The following is a 10763-nucleotide window of genomic DNA, read 5'->3' as shown; positions in this document are numbered from 1 at the left end:
CAGTCAGAGACCTACATAACACCCGCAACAACCGAGAAACCGACCCGCGCTGTATTTTAAAGAGTTGAAGCCTCCTTCTGAGCCCCCCCCCCCACCGCCCCGCTTCTCTCTATTTCTGTGGATTCTGAGATAGCTCTCCACACACAGAACTTCACACTTACACAACTCCTTGTCACCCGAGGGTTTTAAAGATATTTATAAACATCTTCTCATTAATCTTTATTACGCCCCTGGAAAAGAGGTCACAAGTGAGATTGGCGTCGTTTTGTAGGAAGAAAATTGAAGTTCCGGGTCACTGACTTGGGAAGAGAATTTGGGTGTAAGGTAGAGGGTTAAATGGCTTCACCTTTCCATAGTCCACCTGTCCTTGTACATCTTTGGCCGCTGCAATCTGTTGTGGCCATTGAAAGCCACTTGGGAGTACTTCCTGTAAGAACGTTTTTACCGCAGACGCTGTGGGTTGCCTATTTCCTGTTCAGACGATGAGGGAAGGTAGGATTACGCCGTGGTTGTGATGGGAGACTTCAGGTGGGAGGTATGGTCTTCCGTTTCATACTTACTCGGAATGCTGTCTTCTGGAACACATTTGTCTGTAGCTCCCGAATCCCCAGAGCTGAGTGATACATTGAAAATGAAAGCTGAGGTCTCGCTTCTTCCTTGTGCCCTTGCTCCCCCACAGAGCTGACAGAATATGATTCATTCCTCCGCTGCAGCAGGCTCAGGGAGAGCTTCATGTCTCACACACGGGATGCTGGGCTGTAATTTCTTAACTTGGTCCCAAGGCCATTTCTGCCTATAGACTTGAAGAATTTTCCTGCCAAGAGAGACACATGTATACACAGCTCCCTCAGAGAAGGGTTCCTTTAAAGAATAATTCAAATTGCTGCTTTTAGTGACTGATGAGGCTTCCAAAGATATACTTGAATACATTTATTTTTACATGTGTGTTCTCATAATATAATTTGGTTCTCCATCTTTTTAACTTAAAGGTCTTATTTTCTTGAAACAGATTCATTGTAGAAAACATTTAAAATATTGCAAGTTTAAAAAGCTTTAAATTGTTTATAAACCTCAACTCTTTGGGTGTATTTTCTTTAGGTCCCTTCTTCTTCTTCTTCTTCTTCTTCTTCTTCTTCTTCTTCTTCTTCTTCTCCTCCTCCTCCTCCTCCTCCTCCTCCTCCTCCTCCTCCTCCTCCTCCTTAACATTTTTGAAATGACAAATGACTTGAAATCATTTTTTTCTTCCAAAAGCTCTGGTTTCCTTTCAAGGAAAACCACAACCTTGACACCAGAAAAGCTAACAGCATACATTTTTTTCTAGGTCTTTTTGTGAACTGAATTAGAAAATATACGTTTAAAGATAGAAATCTCTGTGCTTTGAGCTGTCCATTTCTACTTCAAAGTTATCACACAGGATGTTTGTACATCTTTTTATGTTGTATATTTGTGTCTCTTTTCTTCTGTAATAAGGATTCTTTGTTCTTAGACTCACAGGGAAGATATAATTACAATATGTTTTATCAATGGGTATACTTTATTTTATACTACACAATAGTCTCAGAATAATAGGCCAAGTATGTGTACCACCAATATAATCACTGAAAATAGGCTTTTTATATAATGTGTATTCTTCTTTTGTCATCTTCCTAGTAGAAAACATTGGTGTTATATTTGAATCATTAAAGCCCACAGTCCTTATATATCACACTATTTTTTGTTACACAGTGTTTGTGTTTTTTACATTCGTTACTAAAGCTTACAGTAACATTTCTCTGGAACTTTTTGTGTTTGAATCTTGTTCTCATTTAAATTAATCAGGAAAGACTCATGAAACCATATTACCTAAATTTTGGTAGTTTGTACCATTCATATTTGAGAAAGTCAGTTTTGCTAGGTATAAAATATTTCACTCATATTTTCTTTCTTTCAGTGTTCTAACTACATTAGTCAGGTTCTTCTGCCATAAAGTATTTTGTTTAATGTCTAATCATTATACTTCATTTATCATTTTTACTAAAAAGCCATATTCCATCACTAAGGGAAAAATTTTATTTATTTATTTATTTTATGTATAAGTGTTCTATCTATGTGTACACCTCCATGCCAGAAGAGGGCATCAGACTTGAGATTAGATGGTTGTGAGCCACCATGTGGTTGCTAGGAATTAAACTCAGAGCCTCTGGAGGAACAGACAGTGTTCTTATCCACTGAGCCATCTCTCCAGCCCATATATTTATAGTTGATAGCACATATCATTATGTTATACACACACACACACACACACACACACACACACACACACATATTATATATACATATATATGCCTTTTGTACATACCCCAGAGAACAACAACCATTCTTTTCTTTTTAGTATGTTGAGACAGGGTCATGCCGTATAGTTCAGGCTAGTTTTGAACTCCTTATCTGAAGGTTCCCAAGCCAGATGAGTGATGGGAGAGCATTGCCCACACCCCTAGACAACTCTCAGAAAGCACTGCAGGAGTGGCGCTGCTTCCTGCCCAAATCAGGCCTGGACCAACCCAACTCCATAGAGACAAAAGCCATGTTAGAATCAGTTAAGCTTCTGTTTCACCGCCAGAGAACTGGCTTCTCAGAAATCATGTGAGCAGCCCTCTGCTAATCTAACTGATATGCTTGAAAAGTCCCTGCCTCCTCCTGCAGGCTTTGACACCTGAATTGGTGCATCATTAACAGTAGCCTGTCTTCACTCAGGTCTGTACATGCAAATTTGGTGCATTTCCTGCCTTGTTCTTTTAACGTTCTCGGACATAGTTTCTTGGGTCGTTCATACCTGTTGTACTCACCTCTGCTGAGACCCTGCTCCCCAGCTCCACTGCACCCTCACACTACCAGTGCACAGGGGACAGGGGACCCACAATTATCTAGCCCGGCATTTCTCAACCTGTGGGTTACAACCCCTTTGTGGGTTGAATGACCTTCTCCACAGGGGTTGGCTAATACCATCAAAACCCACGGGTATTTACATTGTGATGATTTTTAACAGTAGCATATTACAGTTACGAAGTAGCCACAAAAATAAATGCATAACTGGGATGGCGGCGGTTGGTCACCAAACATGAGGAGCTGTATTAAAGGGCCGCAGCGTTAGGAAGGTTGAGAACCGCTGATCTAGTCTGCCATTGTCATGAGCTCTCTGTTGCCCAGACCGGCCTTGAATTCAGGCTGGCTGAGCTTCCTGAGTGCTATAGGACTATCGGGCCTGCCCCATCATGCTCTAGTGAACTATTATTGCTCACATCAAAGTGCTTCTATGGACGCATTGTAAACTTTTTTAATAGGTAGAGAAAAACTGCAACGAGATAAAATGCATTATGAAGATAAAACTGCCAATAAGTTTATGGAACCGAACTTCGTGCCTTTTAATTAAGTCTTTGATTCTACTAGAGATTTGTAAAAGTTGAGTGTTTGAGCTATAGCTTATTTTTCTTCAATGGCCAAAACAAACAAACAAACAAACAAACAAACAAACAAAGGATTTGAAAAGCTGATTAACACTAGAAAGAAGACATTAACAAGCGGTTAATGAAAATAGCTTTAATATCTTCCTTTATCTTTGTCTTTGGGTTCTTCTTTTTTTTTCTTTTTTCTTTTTTTTTTTGATGTTTAAAAAAATTTTTTTTACACATGTATAAGACAAACTCCATACAGCAGGGAGAACCATGTGACAATCATGAGAATAATGAGTTCTATACATGTTACATTCATAGTGACTTGGCCATCTGCATTCGTCTCATTTGAAGTAAGTGTCTTTCCTGTCTTGTGGGGTCTAAATTTCCGAATGATATTCAATATTTATCATATCTTAACTCTAATAGCTTAACTTCTTTATCTTTATCTAAAATGATCCTGTCCCTTAACCAACTAAGCTTGGTTGTAAAACTATACTATCTTGTCTTCAGTGCCCCTCAGAGGATGAGAGAGGGGACCACAATTGGGATATAAAGAACTCAAACTACAGAACAAGCAGGTAATTTATATTCCTAATCCCACTACATGGGAATAGTTCTGAGACTGGCAGAGATATAAATGTAAAGGCGTAGAGAGGCCTCATGTGGGCCACAGATTCTCTATAACTTTCTATTAGAGGCCACTACTAGTAAGGCAAGAAGGAAGATTTGCAAATGCCTTATGTTGATCCATACAATGACCAGAAAACTAGCTTTAATGGTTCTGTGCATCCCGCACACCTCATACGTAGGCAAGGAGATGGGTTCTTCTTAGATTCCTAATATCTATGACTTAGATACCCTGTTTTCAGCACTGGCCTTTAAAAAAATCTTTTTATTTCTTATTTTGTTTCTGGTTTTCCAAATTGTGTCCCATTTCACCTTTTACTTTCCCTAAAGCAGTGTCCCTTGTGGTTATTGATCCTTTTTTTTAAAAAAAGTCTGGGTTTGGACTTTTGTTTCTGAAATTATTTTTCATCTCTGATTCTTGGTTTTAACTTTGTTTTTTTTTTTTTATCACTTGAAGTATATTGTTCTTTTCCATCTTGTACACTATGGTGTTTTGATGTGTTTTGTGTCATCTTGTAACAGCAAAGGGTATTTTTGATTGGTTTTTTAAGCAGGTCTTTCTGGCATGCTTTTATTTCTGAAGGACTGTTTCTCTGTTCTGGGTTTTCCTCTTAAAACAGTATCTTAGGATAAAATTTGATGCTGCTTGCGACAAAAACTTTTCCTGGAGAGGTGCAACATGTAGATCTACTCACTTCCAGTGGGGAACCCATGACATTCCAAAGTCTGATTTGGTGAACCAATTAGTTTTTTGGGTGGTTACTTAGAGAAATATGGGTGAGGGGTTATACTGACAGGAACAGGGATGGTTTAAAGGCAGCTGTATCACCACAGCCCACGCAGAATGGATGGCAGGTCACAAAAGCTGGACCATACTGCATAGCCCGCAGGCAGCTCAACAGGTTGAAGAGCTTTCTTTTCAGGTGCCTCAGTTGGCCTAAATCTCTTCCAGGCAGCTCAGCTGGTTTCTGCTTCTCTCAGGCCTCTGTTCTGGTCTTAGTTTTCTTTGCAGCTTGGCTTTGCCTCTCTTGGAGGGGACTCTTAGCTTTTATTGTTTACTCTGGAAGGGAGGGACCTAGTGAATCTAGTCAGTTTTAGGGACTTCCTGAAGCTATTTTGAGTTGTTTACCTTCCTGCTTAGTGAGCATCCCGGTAGGATGGAATGTTTCAGTCTCAGAGGACATTATTACAGAACAGATCTCAAGTACTTTTAACACTTTAAAATTAGGTTTTCTAAACTTACAAGACATGGTTAAGAAGGCTTTTCTTCCATTGATAAAGTACCCATTCCTAGATTTGAATGTTTGGTTATCAGGTCACCAGAGAGTGGCACTGCTTGAAAGGATTAGGTGTGGCCTTGTTGGGGAAAGTGTGTCACTGGGGATGGGGCCTTGATGTTTTAAGGGGCCAAGTCAGGCCCACAGCCTCTCTCTTTCTTTTGTCTGTGGATCCAGGTGTAGAGCTCTCAGCTCCTCCTCCAGCACCATGTCTGCCTGTGTGCTGCCATGCTTCCCGCCATGATGATGATGGACTAAACCTCTGAAACTGTAAGCCAGCCCCAATTAAACACTCTGTAAGAGTAGCCATGGCCGTGTCTTCACAGCGACAGAACATTAACTGAGACACATGGAGTGCTCAGAAGTATTGTTGCTCAGCTTCTAAGTGCTCCAAGCTCTCAATACGATCACTCTCCTAAGTGCTCCCAGATCTCTATTTGGCTGCTATGGGGTATTCTCTTTCCCTTGTTTTTTTATTGTCACTTTCTTCCTTTGTTTTGATTCACCTTCCAGAAGATTCTCCTAAATTTGGGGCCTTGTCCTTGAACCAACTTAGCACTGCCTGGTTAGTGGCAAAAACTCCACCGGAACATTCTTCCCTAAGCACGTGTTTTCCTAGGAGACACGTTTCAGCCTTCAGGGTCACATTCCCAGCCTTCAGAATTTTCTGTGAGCTCCCTCTATTTGTTCTCTATGGGGCGAGTAAAAGCTCCATAGTGCAGTGTCGACTCTTATCTGCAAGTGATGCTTTCTCTCATCCCCAGTACCCAAGCCTTGACTATTTGGTGTTCCTTTGTTTCTGGACTTGTCACATGCCCCTTTGCCCTTATCTGTTCTTTCCCCCACAGAACTGACGTTATGCTGGCCTCATGAGTTTAGGTGTTTTCTTCCAATAGTCACGCAATTGCCACTTGTGTCCCACCATTCTTGGAGAGACTTTTACAGACACTTTTATTGTGAAGTTGTCTATGCATTGTTTGTTTGGTTGGTTAGTTGGTTTTGGTTTTTCGAGACAGAGTTTCTCTGTGTAGCCTTGGCTGTCCTGAACTCTCTTTGTAGACCAGGCTGGCCTTGAACTCACAGTGATCCACCTGCCTCTACCTCCCAAATGCTGAAATTAAAGGCATGTGCTACCAGGCCTGGCTGTCTATGCATTGTTAAACCTGCAGACCAATTAAAAATTATCACATTTATGTATTCATTGGGCAGTGCCACAACAGACATGTGGAGGTCAGAGGACAATCTGCACAAGTAGACTTTCTCCATGTGATTATGTGAGTCCCAGGGACCAAACTCAGGTTTGCTCAGACTTGGGGCTTTTCCCCACTTAGCCAACTTGACAGTCCCAGACCAATGCTTTTAATGTGAGGCTTGGGAGACTGTTCTCATCTTCCCAAGAGTCTTCCTGTTAAGTAACTATATTTCAAAAAATTCATAAAATGAGCTTCGAACCGGAGGCTCTTACCTAACCAGGCACACCATTAGCCTTGAACAGCTCTTGGTTTACAGCCAGTTGCTCTTCCTGCTGCGTTTAGAACTCCACCTGCACCTGTAGTGTCTCAATGTTCATCTTGAATCCTTAAAGAAAATTCCAGTCATACTGAACTACCCATTTGGATGATCAAGGTGATGCCCAAACGTGCCAGTCGTTACTTTGCCCACTGTTTTGATGACAGAACGGTACCTGTTTTCAGAGTTTCCTTCAACCTCATTTTCTCCCCATAAACTCTGATGTTTTGGCACATAGCGTTATAGAATATGGGGCTTTCTTGGCAAAGCATGTCTCATGACAGAAATAGCTGCACAAGTTCACATATGGCACATGGGAGGGGACATTTGGAAATTATTAAAGATCGGTATGTTTCAACTAGAAGAATGAATAAAGCAGATGACCTGGTAAATCAGGAAAAACTCATGTGTCGTGGTGGAGGAAATAGACAGGGCAAGGTGAGCACGGCTGGAACAATTGTGCTATCTAAATCGTTAGCGTTGCTAAAAGTTGTTCAAAAAAAATCACCACAGTGAGAGGAAAAGATGGATACAGTGTGCTGGAAACATCAGATGTTACTGTCAAAAAAAAATCTAAGCTATGCGGGCATAAGCATATTGGGTATGGGTAAGATCTAGAGATGAATATTAGAAAAATACGGTTAGCATTTCAAGTCCAAAGGACTGGGAAAAGTAGAATATGGGGTCGTTGCATTGTTTATTTATTTATTGTTAGTATTACTATCATTATCGTCTCTTTCATGCTATTTGACCATGAAAATATGGTCGTAGGTTATCCCATGAGTTCTTGTGAAAACATTTTGAGGCAATGTTGACTTTTTAAGACCCTGCTTTGTTATTAAGCAGATGATGCAATTTAAGGCCGACAGGGTCATGTTTTCCTTTGTGGTCTGTCCTTACAGGTCTCTCAGCTTCTGTTGGGCAGTGGCCCTGGCTTCTTCTGCCACAACCATTGAAATAACTTTCTCCAGTTTTATAAAGTCTTATTCGTTTATAATTTCGATCACGCAAGAGGTTGTACAGTAAGGGATATTCACTAAATATTTGTGGCCATTAGGGACCTGTTTGTATGTAAGTCTTCCATGGTGGCTGGGACTCCAGGATCCTTCCTCCTTCTAAGGCCCAGGAAAAATGGCAGCACAGCCTTGTACCAGAGACTTGTTGAAAAGCTAAGTTAAATATGGTGAGGACGGAGCTAATTTATCACTTCTTCCACTCTCCCCGCTGTTCCATTTCCTTTACATGACTAATGAGGGGGAGCTGCTAAAATCCTGAAAAAGAAACCCCTGCCCTCTGTGTTCTGTGTCACATTGCTTGTCATTTCTCAAAGCCTTCTGCTTTCTGTAAACCATTTTCTGCACCTGTCTTCCCCAGCTTCCCTGAGGAAGCTCGGCCCTAACTCAGATCATCTTCCATTCAGAGTCATCCCGTCTTTTCAGAGCATCCATCCATCCATCCATCCATGCATCCATCCATCTATCCATCCATCCAAAGGACAACTACTGCCACTTACCATTTGTTTCTAACTACATAAAAAAAGGATTGTATGAATTAATGGGGCACTGTGTCATATTTCAATGCATATATCTATAGTGCAATATTTAAACCAGATTAAACACATTTCTTTGGTCCAACATTTTACCATTTCTTTATTGTGAAAACTCAAATTTTTTCCTTAAGCTTTTTAAAAGCCTCCGTACAGTATTGCTTTCTGTGCTGCCCTACTGTGTGCTAGCATACCAGAAGCTTGCTCTTTTAGCACCAACAGACTAGATTTTGCTCATCCCATCCATGCCTCAGCCTCTGCTAACCAACATTCTACTCAAAAGTTCCATGGGCCTTACCCACGATTTTGTGGCAGCCCTTGCTGAGTGTTGCAAGGAAACCACCCCCAACATGAGAAAATACTATGCTATCATTGTTTGTAGCTTACAGCCTAGTTTGGGAAAACAAATTGTTATAAGAACAATGTGGCTTGCTTTGTAACAAACACAACTGTAAGAAAATACAAAAGCACAAGGGACTCATAAGAACTCAACACTTAACTTTCTTTTCTGTTTGTACAGGGATAGGAACTGAACCCAGAGCCTTGTGTATGGTAGGCAAAGATTCTACCACTGAGCTATGTTCCTATCTCCTTGAGCACCAAGGATTTGAAGAATGAAAAAGAGTTTGCTAGACAGAGAGGAAGAAGGGACATCCAGGACAAGGCAAGAAAGTTGAGAATGACACACCCAAGGGTCAACTAAAGGGCCAGATAATATGGGACATGGAGAGATGTAGGGAGAAAATAAATCACAGAAATTCACTGGAGGTGGGATTTGGAATTTAATTCTGCAGGAAAAGGGAAAGACAAGGGGGTGCTGTTTAAGAAGGTTTCACCATGGGAATTTTCCAGGTGATGAAGAGCCAAGCAAAGGCCACAACACATGACAAGAATTTAGATGCCAAAAGAAGCAGCTCGTACCTGGTATGTTCTATTTTGTTCCTTCTGCTCGTTCTGAGTTTCTCTTAATTTCTCTTAGCAACCAGGGTATTTAGTACCACAAAAAAAAAAATCACGAATTCAATCTGCCCAAGCATGGAAGAATGCGATGATTGAAGTATGTGTGTTCAGTGAAAACAATAGCCAGATGTTTCCATGTCTCCAGCCCCAGAACACACCCCAGTGTCTTGGAGGAAGGTGGGGGGTGTTGAAGAAAACGATGAGATGGATTGACTGGAGGCAATTCGAAGGTCATGCTAATTTCTTCCAGCTGCCATGACAAATTACCACAAGCGGGCGTGCCTAGGACAACCGGAGTGTATTCTCACAGGTCTGGAGGTCGGAAGTCTGAGGTCAAGATGGTTGAAGAGCCATGATCCCCTGTAAAAGGTACACTGCGGAATCCTGCCTTCCATTTCCTAACTAACTTCTGAGAGCACTGGCAATCTGTGGCCAGCTATGGCTTCAGCTACACCCAGTCTCTGTCACTACCTAACCCCTTTCTCTGTATCTCTGAGTCCCGAGTCTCTCTGTATAAGGATGCCTGTCATTGGATCAGGGCCTACTGGAAGTCATCTTGGCCATCTCAATAGAAGACATCTTCAAAGATCCTACTTCCAAATGGACACACATTCAGGGGTATCTTTTGGGGAATATACTCCACATCACAGTGACGGGTGTGGATTTTTTTGTGCTATTGCTTTTCTACCAGTTGGAGTGACTCATGCCACATAGAAGACATAGACCAGTACCCACTCAAGAACTTAAAGTAACTGTATTACATAGTTGCAAATCTTCTTTCTAGAAACTGTATACATCCATTCTCCCAGAGTTTGATGACCTAGTCATTCCTCACTCTGATTTTGGGAGGGTCTGATGTGGAAAGACAGTGAAGCCACCCCAAGTTTCTTCTCCGAACAAATCAGCTGATTTTGTGTTTTCAATTTGTCCACAGCAAAATCAACTTTTCTGGATAATATAAATGTTGTTTTCATTCCCTCTGATGAAGGGATGATGAGATCAGAGCTTTTCTCAAGCATTTCTGGGTCGTTCTGAATTCTCACTGACCGGTTCAATTCAGCTGTTGTGGCCCAAACACCTCTCCAAGCCAACTGATTCAAACTGGCTTCTCTTGGCTTCTCACTGAATTGCTCAGCCTGGCCTAAAACTTATTCTGGCAATATGTATTAATCTTCTGGCTCCTTCTCATTTTCTGGCTCATTCTGTCTTCACCTGTGTCTCGCTTGTTCTTTCTACAACCTGTCTCTGTAAAACCGTCCTGGTAAAACTGTCACACACATGACCCCTTTCTCTCCCTGTGCTGCTCTTAAGTAGCCTCTCTTACCTGTCCTGTCCTCATAAGAATGGGTGTATCGTATCTGTGACTCATCTGTCAGCTCTTTCTCTGATTCATCACTTTGTCTGACCCTAAGT

General features: G+C 41.4%; 1 long non-coding RNA gene across 1 annotated transcript; it reads left to right on the top strand.

Moving 5' to 3' along the window:
• Nucleotides 1-8003: 8003 nt before the first annotated feature.
• On the top strand, nucleotides 8004-10355 carry LOC311584038. The gene is made up of 4 exons (XR_014774765.1): nucleotides 8004-8027; nucleotides 8911-9054; nucleotides 9243-9314; nucleotides 9601-10355. It is a non-coding gene; the product is annotated as an uncharacterized lncRNA (long non-coding RNA).
• Nucleotides 10356-10763: the final 408 nt, after the last annotated feature.

The sequence above is a fragment of the Acomys minous genome, assembly GCF_964271855.1.
Source record: "Acomys minous genome assembly, chromosome: 15".
Lineage (NCBI taxonomy): Eukaryota > Metazoa > Chordata > Mammalia > Rodentia > Muridae > Acomys > Acomys minous.
This window is presented reverse-complemented; position numbering and strand designations above follow the sequence as displayed.